The sequence below is a fragment of the Engystomops pustulosus genome, chromosome 2, assembly GCF_040894005.1.
Source record: "Engystomops pustulosus chromosome 2, aEngPut4.maternal, whole genome shotgun sequence".
Classification (NCBI taxonomy): domain Eukaryota; kingdom Metazoa; phylum Chordata; class Amphibia; order Anura; family Leptodactylidae; genus Engystomops; species Engystomops pustulosus.
Window position 1 is genome coordinate 107,773,892 of NC_092412.1, and position 23,833 is coordinate 107,797,724.

Here is a 23,833-nt window from a genome sequence, read left to right on the forward strand (position 1 = left end):
TGACTGGTTCCCTTTAAGTTTGTGAGAAAAAGACTGAATCTAGACAGATGGAGTAGATGTTGTACTGTTGGCGGTCAAACAGATGCACTGACCTTCAGGAAACATCAGTGAGAAGCATTGGAAGGGTAAAGCATCAATACAAACCATAACCAAGGTCAGGAAACCAAGAAATGAAAATAATATGACTGGAAGAGCTAGTTTGAATACCTGCAAAGCTACTATAATATCAAAATATATTCTTTATAAAGATTTGGTGTATGTGAAATAATAGTCAAAAAATATATTATTCTATGAGCACAGAAACCAGCCATCATCCATGTAACATGTTTGTGTGAGTTTCCACCAGGTCCTCTGGTTTCCTCCCACACTCCAAAACATACTGGTAGGTTGATTAGATTGTGAGCCCCATTGGGGACAGGGACTGATTTGGTAAGCTTTGTGCAGCGCTGCATAATCTGTGTGCGCTATATAAAGGAATTATTATTAGTAACAGTTAAAAAGGGGTTAAACTAAGTCATTTATAAATTAATCTTGCATGAATTTATGAATTTACATTTTTCAATTAATTTTCCTTGAATTCTCAAAACGTGCGGTGGTTCCTTGTTTTTGCGTTGTACCAGCCTATGGCACCTTTGGCCTGGCCAGAAGTAATGGTGGAAGTGGACCACAGGATATCAGTTGTGGCATAGGGGGTTGGAAGTGCTAGAAGTGGGAGTTGGCACAAGTTTGTCAACTCTGCCCCAGCCCCCACAGATCCCTTTAATGGATTTTCATTTCCTGCAGAGGGGAGGAGACTTCCTGTTTATTTTCATACTAAACCAATCGAACTGCCTGCATACGAAACCAAATGGTTATAGTACCATCGGAAAACATTTTTTTTTCCACTGTGCTATATACGGTACATGCATGATATAAAGTAATGATAACACATACAAATGAGTATGTACCAATCAAAAATATTTGGGCTTTGAAATTGTTCTGGTAGATTAATATGCTGTAACAAGGCAAAATACAATGTTATCCCTTAGACTACATCTTCCTATCATGACTATGGTGCTGGATGCATCTGTACACCCAATCTTATTCATGACCACTGAGTAGGTGTTATATCATATGTGAGAAATATCTAGCTGTGGGATCACACATTTAAAATGACTGTAAATCTGTTGTGATAATTAGACGCTATTCAGTCTTCTCTCAGAGGTCTTTTTCCTCTACTGTCAGAAAGTGTTTAAAAAAAAAAACTTATGTAGCTAAGGAGTCAATGTTAGAAAGATAATAATTACTGTTAATGTGGAGAAAAGCTTCCAATAACCCAGATAAAAAGTTTTACTGTGAAAAGTCTAGTGTAATGACACCAAAACATATCATTAAACTGAGTACCTGAGGCCTACAGCGCAAATCCATTCCCACTGATATTCAGAAGTTAAATGATGGGCAAAACAAGGAAAAAACATTTTGATCAAAATGCCCAAAACAAGAATTTGCAAACACTGGGGTTGAGTAAGATTAATGGAGGTAACCTCCACGATCGTACACCAACACAGATGGTTCAGAGAGAAAGGAAAAATAAGTGCAAAAGGACTCAAAATAAGAATTTGTTATTTGAGAATATATGAATTGTATTTGCAATAAATCTTAGAAAATAAACAAATTATTACTGACCTGCCAAATGCTTTTCTGCTCCATAGCTGCTGCTCGAATGCAGTAGTGGATTATAATATAGAAGGTTGGTACGGTAGGCGGGGCCCAAGCCTTCTAGGGGGCCCATGGCCACCCAAATCACCCACCAAATTTGATACTGACAAGAACCTGCCTTATATGCTTCCTATTATGGGTGTCCAAAATACATGGTATATTGCAGTAAGGTCATTTTTTTCTAAACTGCCTCACTTTTAAACTGAAAAGTGAAAATGTCCTCCCTACAATGCTGAGCACATACAGAGCGTTTGTAAATGTCTTCTTTATGAAATTAGCCTCCTTTTATATCATTTAGCACTCGTATTTGAATTAAAGTCACCGCTTGAGACATCAGGCCCCGGATTGTGCAAAGAAAGAAATCTTATTGTTATTTTCTCAAACTATTTCTCACTACTTAATACATTGTAGCAGTTTTGAGATTCCAGCGGCATAGAGAAAATGACAACTTGTACATGAATTACTCTTTTCAGAGTGTTATCAAATTTCCCTATTACAGTTTGTTTCCAGTGTTATACAGTATTGCACTCTGGGCTGGGAATTTAGCTCCAAAGGATTGTATTTCTAGTAAACAAAAGCAAGATAAAATTACATGAGTCAACAAAATGGCACATAGCTTCCCCTATCGATATAAAAGCTGTCATGAGCTATTCACGACAATTTATAGTTTACTTATTCGGAGGAAATTTTTAAGCCGTCTTCTGTTATTTGTGATGTATTGTGTCTGTGCGTTTCTGTAATCTGGGAGTGGGAACTGCGGTTGGTAAGCAGAACATTAGGTTGCTTTGTTATATATTAAGTCTAGACAGTGTACAGCACAAGCAGAAATTGGGATTGGAAGTGACTTCATGTTGGGAAGAGTCATGTTTATAAAAATGAATGCACTTTTAATGTACATTTAGTACAAAAGAATAGGCTGCAGCTAAGCTCCAAGCTATGAAATTGCTAGCTACCCAGTGTACATTTTTCATATAATAACTTCATTCACTTTCGGTAATTATTAATAAATGTACGCAGCTTGCCAAAACCATTAACAATTCCATGTGGGTGTTGGGAACTTTATTTCCTTAGGTAATAGAGCATTAGCCGACATCACGACAAGCAGGAAATGTAAAAACTTCATCCATCAGCATTTATGATAACTAAGACCTCCAGCTAAGGGCATTATACATTGCTGCACATACATTATAACCAGGAAGTGCCATGTCTCTTACTGCACCTTAATAGAGGGGTGCCAGTGTACAAATGCAAATGCCTGTTCTTTATTTCCATCTAGCCAATCCCCTGTTACTGCCTATCAGTTCTAATGTACACCTACATAAAGTACAATGATAAGTAGGCATCAGTCATCCTTGGATTTAGGAATAACATACATCATTTCTAGGGTGGAATATATACTGGTATGCCACTATAAATCTTACTTTTCTTACGTTTTGGCTGATTGTATTTTTACTTAATTCCTTTACTTTTTACTTTATTCCAGAAATCAGCATAATTCATATACAAATGGCTCCTTAAAATATAAGCTTATATGTAATTAGTTGTTATTTAAAATTTTGCTCCCGTTAGCAGAAAAATGTTGATGACATAGACTGTAATGAAGAATTAAAATGCTACTGGCCCTTTAATCAGTCCATTAATTTCCTCCGCGCGGTCCGTTGCAGAGCATACACAGGACAGAAGATGGCCTCTGGTCACATGTCCGCATCACATGTCCACTACGTTTGGCAGTTACACATCATTACTATGGTAACTGAGCAAGAAAATCTGTCAGATGATCACTGGGAGCAGAGCATAAGAGGTAGGAGGAGTTACTGAGAACTAAAGGATCTTGGGACTTGTAGTTTCCAGCGGCAGCCATCTTGGTGATAACTTTAGAGAGGCCATAAAATTTTGTGAATCATAAAATCAAACTATTTAAGCTTCATTTTGTGACTAATGACATTGAGTTTTGTTACATTCATTTATTTTTTAGCATTATGGGTTTATGTATCAGACGTTCATATTCCCGGAATACCCCTTTAACACTTTTTTTTCCATACAATAGGAACATTAACTGACATAGGAACACTTCAACTATTGTATAATCCCATGCGCTAAGTGTATTGCTGTGTATTATTACTGTCAGAACTGACAGACGTACTAAGAGGCACAACCATATAGAAAGTATTTCAAGTTTACCAGTAAATTGGTAATACATTAATATGGAGACACCGAGAAAATATCAGGAACTTAACCAAAAAAGCTAAAGGTACAAATACTGCTTTACTACATGTAGCATATAAATAGTGTGAGTTGTATATTGTATATTATCATGTATAATGTGTGGGATGCGGACATCAGTGAGGGTTTTGTTATATGGGGTCTCAACACTTAATTTGCACCACGGCCCACTGGAGTCTTGTTACGCCACTGGCTTAACTCAAATTAACTCAAATCTCTAAGCAATTGGGTTTTCTAAAATAGACATCCCATTTATTAAAATTTCTGTAATTACCAGTACCATTCATGGGTCTCAAGACTGGAGTAAACATATAGTTTAACATATTCTCTTAATTATACCCCACTGTAAAATGTGTGTGTCATTGCCAGTTTAAAAGTGATCTGGCCATGTCTTTCCTACTGCTAAGCAGGAGACAGTTGATAAATACACGGCTGTGTTGTAAAAAAAAGTTTCTGACAAAACAAGTAAGGTGTGCTTTGTTCTCCACTGAACCCCGGCACTAAAACTTCTTTTTCTGTTAAGCTGCTTTTTTCAAGGGAAAACTGTGCCGGTATTTGGATTTAAGACGCAACATACAGGTCAGCAAACAATAACAGTAGAAGGTCTATAAAATGGGAAAAATATATCGGTAATAAGAGAGTACCAAAACTGTACAATATGTTCTAGGCATTTAAGGGAATTGTTTTTTGACGAAATTAGCACCTGAGGCTTTTATTTTAAAAGGAATCTGTGTCTTGCATCTCCTCTGCCTCACTATACTCTTCTTAGAAAAATAAAATGATCACAATAAACTTGATGGAGGTATTATGGACCAAGACTTTTGGGAATACAATAAAGGTCATAGAGTCATAGACAAGAGTGATAAGTTCATTGGGCCCATACATTAAACTTTTTTTAAGCCAGAATTATGAAGTGTTTCTGTTCCTTCTTTGACATTTTTGTGGTTTGTTTGCGCCTTTTTCTGGGAGGTTTTTGTATGACTTTTATACTAATTTATCATATGGAACTTGATAAGTTGCAGAAATTGTTGCCAACTCACTTCAGCAAGTGGGTAGCATAAAAAGTAAAGTCATGTTTCAAAATTATATTCAACTTCTTTTATGACCATTTAATTGGTTACTTACTTTTCAACAAATTTTGCATAAACCAATGGTAAAAGTCAAAATTTGAAACATCATAATATATCTTATCTCAATAAACTTGTTATACCTGTTATCATTCTCTCTATTTTCCTGATAAAATAAGTTTCACTCTGAAATCTAACTGCTAAATACTGCTGACTGAAGCTCAATGAGGTGTCAGACTACATAAAGCCCCATGAAGTGGGGTTGGGGGTCAGGAGCCGGGTCACAGCAGTCATAGTAGGTCTCAATTCAACCGTTCTGGGAGAAATAAAGATAATATACTGAGCCTGGAGTTATTAGTGAGTTATTGTGATCAGAAGCAGCATTATTCCTCTGTGCCCCAGAGATGAACATTATTTGATTCAAAATGTGTATATCAACCTAAAAACAAAAGCAAAAAACCTTGTGTATAAGCTGGCAGAAGCTAGTAAGAGTGTGTCGTTACCACAGTGAAACCTGTACTGTTTCGATATGGGCTGAAAAGCCACTCTGCCAGGAAGAAGCCATTACTCCAAAATAAACACAAAAAGCCAGAATAATGTTTGCAAATGCACACAGGGACCAATACCTTAATTTGAGACACCTCCTGTGGTCTCACGCAAGTAAAATTGAACTGTTTGGCCATAATGACCATTGTTTGGAGTGAAAAGGAAGATGCTTGCAAGCCTGAGATCACCATGCCAACTGTGAAACATAGGGGTGGCAGCATCATGTTGCAGTGGTGTATTGCTGCAAGAGGGACTGGTGCACTTCACAAAATAGTTTGCATCACGAGGAAAGAACATTATGTGGAAATACTGAATCAACACCCCAAGATGTCAGCCAGGAAGTTACAGCTTGGGCGCAAATGGGCCTTTAAAATGGACAGTGACCTGAAGCATACTGCCAAACTGGTTACAAAGTGGCTCAAGGATAAGATGTTTTGGAGAGGCCATCACAAAGCCCTGATCTACAAATCTTATTGAAAATTTACGGGCAAAGCCGAAATAGGCAGGTGTGAGAAAGGTGGCCTAGACACATGGCTCAAGCTACACCAGTCCTGTCAGGAGGAATGGGACAAAATTCCTCAAGTTGACCCAAGTCATGCAATTTAAGGGCAATGGAACTAAATATTAATGAAATATATGTAAACTTTTGTGGAAAATAATAAAAATGCCTTAGTTATTTTGGTGATCCTAATTGACCTATAATGTGATTCTGATTTCACATCATAATCTTTTTATATAGTGTATGTAAAACTCTGCCTTCAGCATATACATAAATATGCTTTTGTGACATAGCCAGGAGCCCCTGTGGCTCATTTGAATAATTTTAAAAGAAAAACTGATCTTGTTTCAGACGGCATATGCCAGCATATAATTGTATTTGCTTTAGAAGCATTGCATCCATGTGGTAGATTTCCTTCAATACGTTTAACCAATTTTACATGCTAAATTAACATATTCCATGACAAATATATAACAATTGTTCATCTACTCTACTTACATCTTTCAAGAATTTCAATAAAATAGAGACCTTTTCAGGGGCATGTGTCCAATTCTTGAAACTATAATCAAATCTGTTCCCCTGTGCTCATATCTGTGTATTTTCCAATTCATACAAGCTGTTGTCTCAAAGATAAAAAAGCATTTCATTGAATAATTTGCAATGCATTGGTTTGGACTTCCTTATGCATTACCTTTGAAATAATTTGGGAAGCTATGATGTGAGAGAAAAGCAGATGGAGGAGAAAGAAAAAATGAGAATGTAGTGTAGACTGAAAAATCCAACTTCCTCTAAATAGTTAAGCATTTGGCTCTGTAAAGTATGGAGTTCAAAACAAACATTTGGGTAAATGTAACAAAATGACTATTTTGATGGATACTGGTTCCCAGGTAAATAAAAGTTTCTTTATGGACACATATGGAATAACAGCTGTTCTTGAAGCTCCAATTCACTGTAATGGAGAAAGACATTATACAGCATGTATGAACCTGACTTTCAAGAACATTGCGATTCCAATAATCACATTACCAAACTGTCCTGCTAAATTAATTTATCCTAACTTATCCAATCATTATACTATTAAGCCAAACTTTTATGGGAACACCCCCAGAGTCGTTTGTTCTTAAAGTAAACCAGGAATGTCATTTTTAGCTGCTGACAGGCTCGAATAGCATATGCCATGCTGATTGTAAAATGCCTTTGTCAGGATTTTGAATAATTTCAGTAGTTTGTAATTGTTTGATTTATATTACCTGCCAGCACCATGTGAGGTAATGTGGTAGGTAACCAGGTGATGTGAATTAACCTTATAAACTATTGAGTGATTCAGAATGATGACAAAGGTATTTGTTTAAAATCAGCATAGCACAGGCTATTGGACCCTGTCACATTCTAGAAATCGCATTCATGGTGACAGGTTCCCTTTAGGTTTTGAAATTTTTGAATAGTTTTGTGTTTTATTTTCTCACCTTTTTAAAATTTAAAGTGGTTTGCCATGAAAGAAAGCTCTCAAATTTTAATCCCCTAGTCATGTTTTACACAATAAGGATAATATTTGACCTTTTACTTTTCAAATGTTCTCAGTTTAAGTGCTGTTTAGCTTCTATTACTCAGTGATGGTCAGTGTAAAATTTGAATGTGGGTGGGGACTCTCTTAGCAGACACTTCATGATTCCTATGTACTATGAGATGCTGTGTGCTGACAATGTGCTTAGATTATCAGGGTACAGGTTTATCTATACTTCCATTTAGATTCTGACTAGTGTGACACATAGAAAGAGAGAGATGAGACATGAGATGGATCCAGACACAATGGGGCACATTTACTTACCCGGTCCATTCACGTTCCAGCGGCGGCTTTTCCGACGAGCGTTCGGGTCTTCCGGCGATTCATGAAGGTCCTGCGCCCGATGTCCACCAGGTGTCGCTGCAGCGCCTAGGTCCGCCAAGTTGCGTCGGAGTTCACTGATCTCTTCCTGGTGCATGTAAGTATGGCGCGTGCGACCAATTATTTTTTATAAATGCTGCGTTTTTTTCCGAATCCGTCGGGTTTTCGTTCGACCACGCGCCCGATTTTCGTCGCGTGCATGCAAGCGCCGATGCGCTACAATTCGATCGCGTGCGCCAAAATCCCGGGGCAATTCAGGGTAAACCGGCGTAAATCGGAAATATTCGGGTAATACGTCGGGAAAACGCGAATCGGGCCTTTAGTAAATGACCCCCAATAACATACTAAGGTATGCTGCCTCATCTAATCAATAAAAGTCAGCCCTGCAATGTCACACTTTATTCTGGGATCCAGAACTTATCTTGTTTGTAGATCAACTGCTCCTGTGTTCCATGCCTTTACCAGGACAATCTGTGGCTGTAGTGTGCTATCTGCCTCCTCCCCCTCCCCCTTCTCCTGCAATGCAAGATAAGCTAGCAGGAATTGTCCAACCATTGTCATAAGATGTACAATTGGATCCAGGGGCAACTGAAATTGAATACACCAGGACTGATAGAGACATGTTGGAATTATATCTGTAAAATGCTGTATTTCTTTCTGTTAATAACTTTCAAATAGACAATGTGTTAATTTGTTATCCAGAGTATATTTAAGAATCTTGTCTTTGTAGGAATGCCCGTTTTATGTGTGTTGTCACTGAAAACGAATTTGCCTAACTTTTCCCATAAATATATCTAGTTTAGACACACCAGACTGGATGGCAAGACTCTTTGCTGTGAGATGGAAAGGTTGTGTGTATGCGGGGGAAATATTGCAGGTTCTTCGACATCAAGCTAAATGTTTCCTTCCAATAATAATAAAAATGTCTTTATTTATATAGCGCACACAGATTACGCAGCGCTGCACAGAATTTGGCAAATCGGTCCCTGTCCCCAATGGAGCTCTCAATTTTATCAGGGACAATCCAAAGAAGTACACCGATCCAGCGCAGAGTAGTGTGGAAAATCTTGAAACACTTTATTTGCTCCAGTAAAAACAAGAGTACACTTACATGCGCTCCAGCACTGCGTCCACGGTGTGGACTATGATTTTCTGCCTGAAAATCATAGTCCACACCGTGGACGCAGTGCTGGAGCGCATGTAAGTATACTCTTGTTTTTACTGGAGCAAATAAAGTGTTTCAAGATTTTCCACACTACTCTGCGCTGGATCAGTGTACTTCTTTGGATTTTCCCTGACATACACGCTGGTCACGTGGAGATCCGAGCCGCAGAAGTGGGAGCTGGTGCCACAAGGACTCATTGGGTGAGCGTTTTTTGGCTTTCTCATAACAATGCTTTGTTTCTATCACTCAATCTTATCAACCTACCAGTAGGTTATGGAGTGTGAGAGGACCCGGAGGAAACCCATGCAAACACGTAGAGAACATACAAACTCTTTGCAGATGTTGACCCTGGGACTTGAACCCAGGACTCCAGCGCAGAAAAGCTATAGTGATAACCACTGAGCCACCGTGCTGGCCAATAACATAATTGTGGCCATTTGCTCTGGTGCAAGTATATGAGATCCAAAAGATAGGGCCTCTCTAGTAAAAACATACCTGAATTATGAAGTGGATTAACTGGATTATACATGGATTACAAAGTGGGGTGTGGGGGGATCTAAATATGCATTAGACCCAGGAACTTCAGAATACTCCATAAAAGACTTAATTTGTAATGACTAAAGAAGGTCACCCATCTCTGTTCGCTCAATTGCTATTTATAGTAATATTCTTTAATAGTGAGCTTTCAAGGTTGCCACCATTACCATGAGAGCCACATGCAAATAGAAGGAGTCACAAACCCAGGCTACTTAGAGTTACAATGAAATAAGCACTTTGTGTGAAAAAAGTGCATTATATTGTAACATGATGGAGTGTGTGTAAAGAGTATGCAAATGTTTTCTGAGGTGGGAAAATGAAAACTATGCCTAAAATGGTACCTTAAATAGGTTGCTCCCTCTGCACTCTAACTTTTAAGAAGCCTTGTGACATGATGTGAAATAATAGAAAGTCTTTTCCAAAAGGGATGGACTCCCAACTGTAGACAGTGCTGTTCGATTTTATTGCATCTCATCAGTACATTGCAGGTAAAGACAGAGTCTCAAAGGCCAGGCATGTTCTTCTGGGGATTCTAGTGTATGCCACAACATTTTGGGGTGTTGTTATTTTCCCAACTTGGAAAACATATTTGCATATTCCTTACCCAGAATACTTAGCAGAGCATGCTATTTAACACTTAGTACAATGTTACTATATGTGCATCATGGGTGTATATGTGTATCTAGGGAAATAAGGTATTCAATTTAATAAAACAAAATCAGTTCCTATTGTAATATAAAGGTGTTTCATGAATTTCATGAATAAAAACCTGTAATACTTTCAGAAGCAGGAATGAGTTATCAAAGTAAAATGGAAATGCAACTCATGTTCTCCTATGTAAAGTGTACATTTAGTTTGAAGGTATACAATCTATTACATTAGGGAGCCATATTATCTACAAACCTTTAATATACTCTCACTAGCCGAATTGCTGCTGCAAGCAGGAATAATCAGCAGTTACAGAAGGGCCATTGGGGAAATCAAATTCTCTGCGGCTGCCCCGCGAGTCTGTCAGCAAACTATAGACTGCCGATTTCCCCACATCTTCCAGTTCCAACTGCAGTCAAAGGATATTAGGGAATTGCAGATAAAGGAGTTCTTATATACATTAGCACTTTTCCATTCAAACCAGAAAAAATATTTGAATGGGGGTATCAGCCAATGTGCAAATAAAGCTTGGTTATTACAACATAAAAATAGTCACAGACTTTCTTTTCTCCATACATTTTCAAAATCTCAGTTTTCTAGGGGTGGAGAATTTACTAAAGCTTACATGTCATTCATGACAACTATGGAGTCTTGGTGCAGTTCCTGAAAAGCCTATGGAAACCCATGGAAACTGGTCTGTAGGTTGGTCCAATCCCAGAGACTGCACATATTGCACAAAATGGGAGTCCTTGCATCATACAGAAATATGATCAAGGAGTCCGTCTCTAATGGTCATGCTACAGCACTGGCAACATTTAACAGTAACAGCGCTGCAGTTCTGGATGTAGACAGGGATTCTTCCCATTTTATTTCTGAATGATGCAAGAACTCCCTTCTTGAGTAATGTATGTAGTCCATGGGTTAGCATCAACATGAGGGACTGTAGTATGCCAAAACTGAAAATGTTTATACCCGGTAAAGAGTGCCTGCCATAAATTATAATAAACCAGTAGGGATGCATTTTTCTTACCCTCCCTGTTCAGTCTCTGCTTTTTTGTTTAAAAAGTTATAAGAGTGGTGTAAATGCAGAATACATGGCAAAATGCAGCACTAAACAGGTGTGCTTCAAAATCTGCAGCTATTACCCCCATAAAATCTGGTGTAAATCATGTAATACATTCCTTCAAAAGTCATTAATACGTTTTTATTACAGTAGTACAAGAATTAATCAGGAAATTATATTTTATAACCTAATAATAAACAGTATAATATAACTTACAAGATAATCTAAAAGATCTTAAAGATATTGATAAAGAATGAAATTTTATGTGATTGATATGATTTGTGATGACCACAATGTAGATTCTGTGCCAAGAAGAAGCTGTGGAATGATGTGTCAGTATTTACTCATAGCAGATACAGTCAGTGTCGTAGCTTCTGCTGGCCGGCTGCTCAGGGTGACAAATATACACACAACAGCGGGTGCACTTTGGTTTCACTCTACATTTTATATACAATCCTTGTCCAAAAATTGTGTATTTGCTAATTGTAAAGCAGAAATTGCCATGAAAAATCAAGGATAAATCAAAGTGGCCCAAATAACAATTGGACTGTCACGATGTTACATTCCCTTGTTTATACCCATGTTTTCCAGCATACTAGAGCTATATATGAAGAATGAGGGTCTCTGTTACAGATATTGTACCATAGCTCAGGAGCATTAAAAGATTTGTTGGGCAACAGAAAGAGAACCCTTGCCTTCCCCTATATTGGAAACGTTCTTAAAGGACACCTGTCATCAGGTCTCTGCCACTAGTCCTGTCACCTCTACCTGTTGGAGCAGCTCACAAGGATCCCATCCCAGCCTTTATCTAGTTATTTCATACATTAATCATTATAAAATCATCTATTTTTTATCATGTAAATGAGGCTGGTCACATGGTCAGAGGCAGTGATGTCACCCCTGTTCCCCCTCCCCTCTCCTCCCCCTGCTCATGTCTGTGTGTAATGTATAGTAAAGCATTGCTAGTGTGTGTGCTGCATCTGCTGACATGCTGCATCCTCCTAATATACAGGTGAGAGACACAGACATCAGCTACACATGAATCTGACATGTTCTGCTGTAACATGGCTGCCTGGAGCTGCTGTATCTCTCCTGTACACACACAGGCTGCAGGGGGCGCCAGCACCAGGGAGCACATCATTATACAGCCTCACATCATTACACAGGTTGTCAGTCAAGCACTGGGGGTGTGGCTGTGCCTCCCACTCATGAATAGAGTGGACAGCTTGAATATGCTAATGCTTCATTGGACATTTCACAGGTCATTTGCATACAGCTTTAGGACCTCATTGCTTAGGTTTACAGGCATGTAGAGGGACAATGAAGGGATAGAGGCAATGCTCTCTAATGGCAGTTTATGAAAATATATTTAGTTTAGGGGGGTTATTTTGCATGACGGGTTCTCTTTAAAGGGGATAAACCCCTTCTCCTTCATGGCTGATGTAGAGTCATAGAAACACTTTAAAATGGCTAATGAGCAGGTCCAGACAGTTATCCTCTCAGCCTTCATATCACTGAAACCTAGAGAGGAAAAGGGGAGAGTTCTGTCTGTGACAAAACATAAGCAGAATTGCAACTGCCCACATGTCACATCAGCAATTCCAAGTTAAAATGTTAATGAGATGAGTATATTTTATTCATTTACATTTGTCCAACAACTAAAGAGCTTTCCATGTTGCCCAAAGAACCCTTTAATTTAAACCTCTTTTTTCTTATGGTGTATCTGTAAAATCAGTACTTAGAAGCCACCCATCAAATGGACATAGATTGCTTTTATATTTTTATATTTGCTTTTATAAGACAGGACCCAAACCCATAATTAAAATGAATGCTCATCTCTTTATAATCAGGTGAACTTGCTACATCCTGTTAATGTATCTTATCGAGTTATTATTTCATAGTGGAAAAGCCTCACTTGCCAAATTGAAATAAAAAATTAAATAAATAAAACATGTATTGTTACTTTTCAAGGTTACACCGGAGCAGCTCTGTAGTTTTCCATTTTAACTTTAAAACCCATCTTTGTAATTAATTTTTTCACACTTAAAATTGTTTAGTTCAGAGAAATTAATTATAATTTGCAGGTAATAGCTCATTTTATGCCTTGTTTATAGGAAAGAATTGGAATCAGATGGAAACACTATGATAATCCAATAACAGTGTATTCCCTCTACTCTAAACACGTGAGCAAAAGCCAAAATATAAAAGACATGGAGGCCAAGTGGCTTGACGTAGTGATCCTTTATGCCAGTAAATAGGGGATTTCATGGTTTTTACTGAACATTTTGGCTGATGGATTTTGGATTCTATAAAGCCTTTAAAATGAGTGGGGCTATTTGGTCTTAAGTGCTAACTTTTAGTGAAATTACACATGCGTTATGCTTTATTTAGGGGAATAAAATAGCATATTATAATAAAAAGTGTAGCTCTAGTCTGCAGTGAGCCCAACTGGTCAGTCCGGAACAATTAATCTGCTCAAATTCTGATGTGAGATTACTAAGCATTTGTGACTAGCCAAAAGCGGCACTCCTCTAAAGAGTGATATCTTAATATTCATAGGATTTATAAGATTCATAAGACCTCTATTTATAGGGCTCTTTTGTGCTTTAATGTTCAATTCAGATTTATGCACAGAAATTAACTTGCCCCTAATTAGACAAAGTTTTACTTTATCTTTAATGCACCTTTAAAGAAGACCTGGCTGGTTTACTTAATACTTGCATTCCCAATGAAATTAGAATTCTGGGTAATGTTTTCTTAGAACTATGCATTGCACCATTCCTTTGACTAGTCATTCATTTCATAAGAGTTCTTAAGCTATGTAAAAGTCAGTGGAGTGCGGCATATAAGTCAACAGAGTGCGGCATATAAATCAACAGAGTGCAGCATATAAGTCATTTGAGTGCTGCATGAAAGTCAATAGAAAGTGGCATGTAAGTGAATAGAGTGCAGCATATAAGTCATTAGAGTGTAGCATATAAGTCAACAGAGTGTGGCATATAAATCAACAGAGTGCAGCATATAAGTCATTTGAGTGCTGCATGAAAGTCAATAGAAAGTGGCATGTAAGTCAATAGAGTGCAGCATATAAGTCATTAGAGTGTAGCATATAAGTCAACAGAGTGCTGCATATAAGTCAATAGAGTGCAGCATATAAGTCAACAGGGTGTGGCATAAAAGTCAATAGAGTGTGGCATATAAGTCAATAGAGTGCAACATATTAGTCAATAGAGTGCAGCATATAAGTCAATTGAGTGCAGCATATAAGTCAATAGAGTGCGTCATATGAGTCAACAGGGTGCGGCATATAAGTAAATAGAGTGCATCATATTAGTCAATAGAGTGCAGAATATAAGTCAATAGAGTGCAGCATATAAGTGAATAGAGTGCAGCATATAAGTAAATAGAGTGTAGCATATAAGTCAACAGAGTGCGGCATATAAATCAACAGAGTGCAGCATATAAGTCATTTGAGTGCTGCATGAAAGTCAATAGAAAGTGGCATGTAAGTGAATAGAGTGCAGCATATAAGTCATTAGAGTGTAGCATATAAGTCAACAGAGTGCTGCATATAAGTCAATAGAGTGCAGCATATAAGTCAACAGGGTGTGGCATATAAGTCAACAAATTGCAGCATATAAGTCATTAGAGTGCTGCATAAAAGTCAATAGAGTGTAGCATATAAGTCAATAGAGTGCAACATATTAGTCAATAGAGTGCAGCATATAAGTCAATTGAGTGCAGCATATAAGTCAATAGAGTGCGTCATATGAGTCAACAGGGTGCGGCATATAAGTAAATAGAGTGCATCATATTAGTCAATAGAGTGCAGAATATAAGTCAATAGAGTGCAGCATATAAGTCAACAGGGTGCGGCATATAAGTAAATAGAGTGCAGCATATAAGTCAATAGAGTGCGGCAGATAAGTCATTAGAGTGCATCATATTAGTCAATAAATTGCAGCATATAAGTCAATAGATTGCATCATATTAGTCAATAGAGAGCAGCATATAAGTCAATAGAGTAATGCATAGAAGTCACAATTTTTTTCAAACAGAAACAAAGTGCATTTTTAACAATTCGCTCATCTTTATTCATAATAATTTAATTATGATACTACCGTACAGTCTGTAAGTAAACTTCAAGGTGCAAAATTATTACATCCCTGCGCAGAAGCTTTCATGTGAATAACAGTTCCAACAATGATGGTTACGAAAGTAACAAATTCTTATACTTATAACCCACATACTAACTATGGATGATAGTAAAATAAGAGTACTTTCTGTACTTATCTTGTATAAATGGCAAGATAAAACTGGTACTATAGTAGCACAATAGTAGTATATGTGTAATATGTCACTACTGATTTTACACTATTCAATGTAAAATTTTGAACAGGCAGAGGTTACTTCTAAATTCATCATTCACTTCCACAATAAAAAAGAAAAACTGCTATGCTGGGGCTTGTGCTCAGTGAATTATTACATGAAATCACAAAGGAGGTGTGAATAATAATCACAATGCACAGGCTGGATTATGAGCTCAGGAAGGCTAGTGGTCAAATAAGCAGCCAGATGTTTAGATCATAAAACAATGGCACAGCATGCCTGGCAGATTTTATGCCAAGTCATTAAAGGGATGGCAACAGTAAATGTGTCAAACTCAAGCAATTTAAATTTAGGACGTTTACCTAAATTGTTAATCTCTATCATCATTTATACTAGTAGTAGTGGTAGACAAAATGGCTCGGCACATCGCAGCTTTATCATCACGTCCTTATACATATTAGTGGTCTGCTATAGCGGAGCAAGCCCTGGCCACTTAATTGGAGGAAACTGCCAATCATATAACTGTGCCAGAAGTTTACAGTGACTTTGGTATTGATGTGGAGCTGCTAAGTTTAATGATTATGCCTTCACTGACAGGGTTTTATTTGCCTGCAGCTGGCCAGATTTGATTTATTTCTTGTTTCATGTTTGTTGTCGTTAGATGAAATAATACGGAGATACAGAAATATAAAAACATTACAAATGTATTTTAAAGCAGAATGAAATGGGTTGTAATGCCTGCTTTAGAAAAAGAAACTGACTATAGGATTATTTCTAATTGTAATGTCTCTGCCTTTTTTGGCTACACTTTTGCTTCATAGTATCATAGTATCATAGGAAATAAGGCTGAAGTACTTGAAGTCCAAACTACAATCCTACTGATCCAGATGAATACAAAAACTCCAAAAAGGCTGATGCCAAGAGAAAGAAATCCTTCCGGATGCCTTCCATCTACGTCCAAAAATTTAATACATATAATGTAACATTTTTGCTGTCAAGAAAGACATTCAAGCAGTAATAAACTATACTTTACTATAAAGCTAAAACAGGAACGTGTCATAAAATAGTGCCTATTATCTGAATTTGGTTGATTTTTGATATCCAAAATTTGTAACAAATGTTTGTTGATGTTTATTTTCTAACTATGCTAAAAAATAGTATCAGGATCTTAAAGGACATCTACCACCAAGATGTAAGACTGTATGCAAATGACCATTAAATCCATTAACACCTAAGGAGCCCCTCAGGCTCATTTGCATACAGTGCTTCATTCAGGTGGTAGATGCCTTTTAAGAATAAAGATGCAACTGATTTTAATGCCAATGACACTTCATACAAACTATGGGCCGGAGTGACATGCTGGAGAAAAGTATCCATATTTTTACAATATTATGGAACCTCTTTATATCATTATAAACCATATAAAATTGTGTAGTTTCATACAATTAAGAGCAAGCAATTTGGAGAGTTCTATCCCTACTTTGATGATTTATTTTACATACTTTCTGCCAGGGAAGGAGAGAGAGAGAGAATGGGATAGCTAGCCCTGATACTGAAGCCCTGAAACTTTCCCTGCCTACTTGACCATCACCCTAAATGATGGCATCCAACTGGACAATGTACCTACACTTTTATATGGCTGCAAGCTTGCAGCTGTACATACGTCCCTCATAGGCTGGCAATAGGTGCATGGAGCAATGCGGTTTCACACCTGTTACCACTCTGTACACAGGGAAAATATAGGACATGTCCTATCTTTCAACATGTTACAGCGCCGTGAGCAATGGATTGCTATGGAGAGTGGAGGGGTCACCCCTCCTCCTCTCCATGGCGCCGGACATATGCCCATCCGGGTATGGCCTGCAGGCATACGTTTGTGTGAATCCAGCCTTAGTAACCTGAAGGAAAAGTGTTAAAGGAGAACAGAAGAGTCAACAAGTCAAAACCAGGATAGTATATCTAGACAATATTACATACCATAACATTACCTAAATCTTAGCCAAAGTCAGTTTTAATATACACCAAATAAAAGTTAAGTTTTATTGTTTTTCTTAATTTACAGTGATTCCTTTATTATTAATTACTGAACTCCTTATCAGGTTGAGTCAGGGGTATACCAGGGGAGTAACCCTTTTACGCCCTTAGTCCACCATTGCAAACAGGTCTCAATTTACTAAAAATAAATTTATAATCCCAAAAAATGTTGGACCTAAAAACGAAATAGTAATAAATATAAAAAACACCTTAAATGGAAAGCATCTGCCAATCTATTCAAAGGACAAAGTTAATTTACCAAAGAGTTTGATTAATTTTCCTTTTTAAATCTCTGAATTACAGATTTTTTGATGAATTTCTCAAGTATCTAAAAATATGGTATTTACATCATAGATTGTTATTCTGAGTCTGTTCTATGAAAAAGTGAGTTGCTTATATTACAAATTTGAATGTATCTGTTTGCATAAAAATCTAATTAAATAACACTAGAGTTGAATGTGTTTTGTTCACTTTTTCCATTATTGGGTCACTTATCTATTTGCCAGTTGTTTCTGTTTGGAAAACATAATATAATATAATTGCAAGGTTATAGTAACAAGTGTATTTGCTTGGTTGCTATACCAACTGTGTTCTACTACTTTCCCTTCCATAGTTTATTCTATTACTGGAGTTATACAACTAATGTATTAGTATTTGCAGTTGTAATGTCTGCAGAATATACTCAATTATTGGTTATCATTGTTTACTATTTTCCTTTCAAATTTGTTTCCCTTCCATGTGTAATCAAAGCTGTTTGATTCTAACAAACCATGCACCTGTGTGACATCACATGACCTTGGACCGGCGTTTATCTAAAGGAAGTAAACATAGAAGCTTCCTATAGAAAGACAGCAAGCAGAGATTAAGAAAGTTGATACAGAATTGATACAGAAAGTATATAGGAAAAGATAATAACTTTTCATTACACAAAGAATATTCATTATTTGTTGTAATGTGTTTAAAGTGGACATCACTCTGAAAAATTACCTTGTAAAAGTTACCCTTAACAAGGCCAATCGCAGCTTTTATTTTAATAAAAAATATGTTTTGTGTTCCTCTGGATCAACATTGCAAGATCATTAGTTGATGGGAAGTTCTAAGGTCCCCACACCTATGACTCCCGAGAAGTGAGAGTCCCAAGCAACACCATTGGAATAAAAAATAATCTCTAAAGAACATAATGATTAGACAGCTGAATTCCATCTTGCCTGATCCTAAACCCATGCAACATTTGCCATCAGAAGAGAGTCAGGTGGCCCCATACATTGAAAATGTTGAAACCATGTACATAAGATAATGAACTGAACACTATGGCATCAGCAGGTAGGCCAATTTTCATCTGTTGAGTATTGATCCTTACACATTATTACTATATTGTTAGTGGCTTTAGGTCACACCCAATATATGTGAGCATTCAGATCACTGAGCTTTCATGCTGTTGATGTTTCTTGAATTTCTAGCCAATGAATAAGATAATAAATGAAGAGGCATTTTATGAAATCCTTCACTTTACAAATGTTGGTAATTACTTTGCTATTTTAAAAACATCAGCTTTGTAGTCACATGTGTTTATTTCCGGTAATATTATATATTGTTCTACTAATAGAAGTTTCTTAGCAGAACAGAAATGTCAACATTTATTACTATTCTGTTATGTTGATATTGATATTGGCAATTTGGAGGAAATGGTAGCATAGTGGGGAAGATTTATCAAGCAGTCTGAAAGTCAGAATATTTCTAGTTGCCCATGGCAACCAATCACAGCTCAGCTTTCATTTTACCAGTGCTCATGAACATTTTATAGGGGAGCTGTGATTGGTTGCCATGTGCAACTGGAAATATTCTGACTTTCAGACAGCTTGATAAATCTGCCCCAGTATGTTTTACTTACATAAAAGTAAGGTTTACAGTTTATCAATGACTTATGTGCATGCTGAAACAATTCCACATTCTTGATTGTTTTCGTGTAGCTATGCTTTTGAAATATCAAGTAATGTCATTCTATAGAAAAGGTCTCATCTACAAGTCTAAAAAAAAACTGTCGTTTCCATGTCTAAAGAAGTGCTAAGGACTACCATACTATAAAAATACATCAAAGGCTTGTAAGGAGATTTCAGAAGAGCCTATTACACCTAGAGCTATGAAAATCAAACACAAGCATCTTTTAAGACCAGATGAAAGTAATTTTTTTCATACTCCATGGAGAAACATTCTTAACTAAGGGCAGTTAAAATTTTGAATGTGTTCCCTATTGAGATGATACTAGAAGCTATAAATGTGTTAAATAAAAAAGTCATTGGATTTTCACAAAATAAGGGATTATTGTACGATTTACAGAGGTCAGAAAGGATTTTCTTGTTTTCCAATGGGGTTTCAGATAAGCATTTCTAAGAACTTGTACGGAGACAGTAAACCGCAGGATAATTGAGAAGAAAATGCACACTGAAGTCTTTTCTTTCAATTTATCTAGATAATTGTGAAAGCTGCTAGCAATATTATACTTAAACACTATAAAACAGAGTGCTTACAAATCAATGTACTTTTCCTCATTGACTAGTTTTACTTGTAATATGTCTCTCCCACCTTGTTTATGTACCTAACTTCCTTCTTGTAAAACATCAATTTACATCTTTAGTAAATTACTGTAACTACCCTGGGCATTACACATTAAGCTAATTGCTGAACGAGTCTCTACCAAACAGCCACTCAACAGAAGACATTAGCCATAAAATGAGCCACAAAGGCTTCCGTTACCCAGCACATAACCAAATAGTTATATTGGAAAATGTTTAGGTAATCTACACCTCTGCCTCCTCTTTTTTGAACGGTACATACTATTAACAAAATATTAATTGTAAATATATGAAATGATGCTTCACGTATTTATATAGAGTCAGTATACAATCTGTTATCAAAAAGATCCATGCAAGCACATCTCATTAAAAATGTTGAGCATCTTCATAATAGACAAAAACACAAACATAAGTAAGTATCACCACAATCCTTAAAAAATCATTGTGCAAGTATGCATGTAACAAAAGAACCAAATGATGAGTCTTACCACTCATTCCACCAGGATATAAGCAGTAGGTAAGTAAATTCTTCCTTATCTCTAGCAACTATACCATGGCTTTGCTTTTATTACTGGACCTCTACCTTTGGTCTCACCTTGACTACGATTGATCTTGCTAGATAACCACTGAACTAACCAGCTCCTGAAACCAGTCAGGGTTTTGTTACCATAGATTTTTTTTTAAATAAGCACAATCTACATTTTGGATCAAGCAGAAGTTTACAGTAGAAGAAGCTATCATGTCATCATGCAAACACAGTGCAGGGAGCATGTTGTAAAGCAATATTAATGGAGAAGACTGATGTATATTTTTGTAAAAAACTATTACATTTAGGAGGTCCCCTACTTAAGAACACCTGACTTACAGATGACCCCTAGTTACAAACGGATCTCTGGATGTTGCTAATTTATTGACTTTAGCCCCAGGCTACAATAAGCAGCTATAACAGCTATCACAGGTGTCTGCAATGAAGCTTTATTGTTAATCCTGGTCCTTATGAGAATCCAACATTTTTTAAATCCAATTGTCACAGAGACCAAAAAGAATTTGGCAGGGGTTACAATGATAAAGTTCCAACTTACATACATATTAAACTTAAGAACAAACCTACAGAACCTATCTTGTAACCCGGGGGCTGCCTGTATTGGTGACAATTCATATGACAAATCCTGATCTGACTACTTTTTGATTTCTTCTTGGTGCTTTGCCACCATATCTTTACTCCAAAACACAGTTTAAGAATAAAATCTGTCAAAATATAGAGATAAATATTTCAGATACAACATAACCTTTTTGCCACCAGTGTTCCATAATCACAAATATAATGAAGAGAAAATGTGATCATTAATAAAAATTCCAGACACTAAAACAAAAGCCTAAGGGAAACCCACAATGAGTTCTGCAAGCGTGACTGTTGGTAATGTAATTAGTTCTTCTAACTACGGGAAGGGCACTAGCTGATATGATCATAGTTGAAGGGTCTTTCAGCCGTACCAGTTTAGATGATTTTCCTTTCCATATCTTCTATCTTGATAAATCTTGGTAGGAAACAGAATATTCTTAATTATGAATACATTAACTAAATTAGTAACAAGAGAAAGATATGCAATTAGGGGATTGTTAATTGAAACAGGAAACACAGCTGTATGCCGCTTCAAGATGAATCACATCAGTAATGACGCAGATGTTTAGAAAATGTAATTATATGAAGGAAGCATGCATTGCTGATGTCTCCTAGTCCAATCTTGTATTGTGTACTCAAAATGCCTCCAAAATCCAGGCCTGCAAGAGAAAAAGGCCTAAAAGAAGACAAATTATGCTATGTGTTATGTGAATGAATGCATGCCATTTCATCTGCTGTTATTCATGGAATGTAAATAGAAAGAAACAATAGGCATCTGTTTCCTAGTGCAAAAATTCTTCACCTGTGTTAAGGAGAAACATTGCTGCTATTGCATCGGTCAATAAGACTACTGTTACTCTACCAATCTTCTAAGTTCACATTACCTTATGTCCCTTCCATTAGGACATTGCATTGTTAAGGAATAATAAGAATACAGTAGCAGTCCATGGGTTTTTTTGCCATAGAAGGGAGCCTTCTGAGGAATGGAAGACCGCCTATTTACTTTACGTATGTAGTTTCTGTTCTGTTCTTCTATTATGAAAGTACATAATAGAAATAATAGAGCTGGCATGAATTGGACCCAAACTATCTTATATTACCTATGGTTGGAGTTGTGCCCTCTGGGGCTCATTTCACATCACTTTTAGGGCTTCAGTTATTTCCTTCAGTTATTGTGAGCCAGGAGTGGTACAACAAACAAAAGGTGCAAGTGTTTCCATTAAACCTTCATTCTGTATAGTTGCTGGAAAGAACTGTAACTGTGCTGTGTGTTCTACAAAATATGGTTGAGGCTCAAAATAAATGAAGGTTAAATAAAGATGAACTGAGCCTAAATTGTATTATTTTCAAGGGGTTTCTAGTCAGATTAATATGCCAATCCTGTACCCATTAACTCTGTAGAAACAAGGGCCTTCTTATTTCTTAAAAGTCACCATTACATGTTTAGGTGACTCCTATCTAGATGGTACTGTTTATTTAATGGATACTCTAGCCAAAACAAAGCTTTCACGTGTGCTCCATTCTACAACGCCACGTGTTAGTGCCTAACTCACTCTTTTACTTGCGATTTCTATTTCTATAAATGATATTGGGAAGGTTGTGCAGTGAATTCACCGCTGGTGAAACACTTTTAATCCTTTAGTCTATGAAGTCCTTCTGGACAGTGTTTCCGATCACAGGCATCAAGTCTTAATTTATAAGAGACTGGTGGGCACAAATTCATAACACAATTATTACTAAGAAATGGACAGGTTCCTATCAGTGTAAGTACGAATTGAGGGCCACCACAATTATTATACCTGTAGAATGTGAATTTGGCTAATTTTAGCTCATGTGCTAAAATCACGTGAATATCAATGCAATTCTCAACTCTCCCCTTTATGTAATATTACTGATAGTGAAATAACTTGCTGGGAAAGACCAAATGGTGTCTCCAAAAAAATCTACCTCCTCTGTCGCATATTAAATTCTGGGAAAGTAAAGTGGTATCATTAAAGCATCAAAGAACTAAGGCCCTCTGGCTTAGCTGAGAGGTTTGCTGCAATTTTCTCCCTAGTCATAGGTGATGATTTACCTGACCATTTTCTAGAAACACACTAGGCTGCAGATTTAGCCAATCAATTACTGCTAATTTAGCTTAAGTAATTCAGTATAGAGCCAGCTAAAGAAAAGAACTCTCTAGGTGCAAATTAGAGTCATCTACTGATACCCCTGGGCTATACATTATAGCTATTATATTTGTTACACCAGCACAATTCACACACATTTCCCAGTTGATAGGAAATTACCACCAATTACCTGAACATAAAAAACAAAAGATATTTTCTGTTAGAAAATGCAAATGATCAGATCATTTGAAGATATCTATGAGATGCCACTATGATTCCAGGAATATTTGGCTGTTATGATGAGTCATCTTACCAAAGATTCAATGGTAATTCCA

General features: G+C 36.8%; 1 protein-coding gene across 15 annotated transcripts in view; it reads right to left on the reverse strand.

Annotated features, from left to right (window-relative positions):
• Nucleotides 1-23,833, reverse strand: part of DMD (dystrophin) — a 1,566,296-nt gene that overhangs the window by 261,721 nt on the left and 1,280,742 nt on the right. The gene's annotated exons all lie outside the window — the stretch shown is intronic.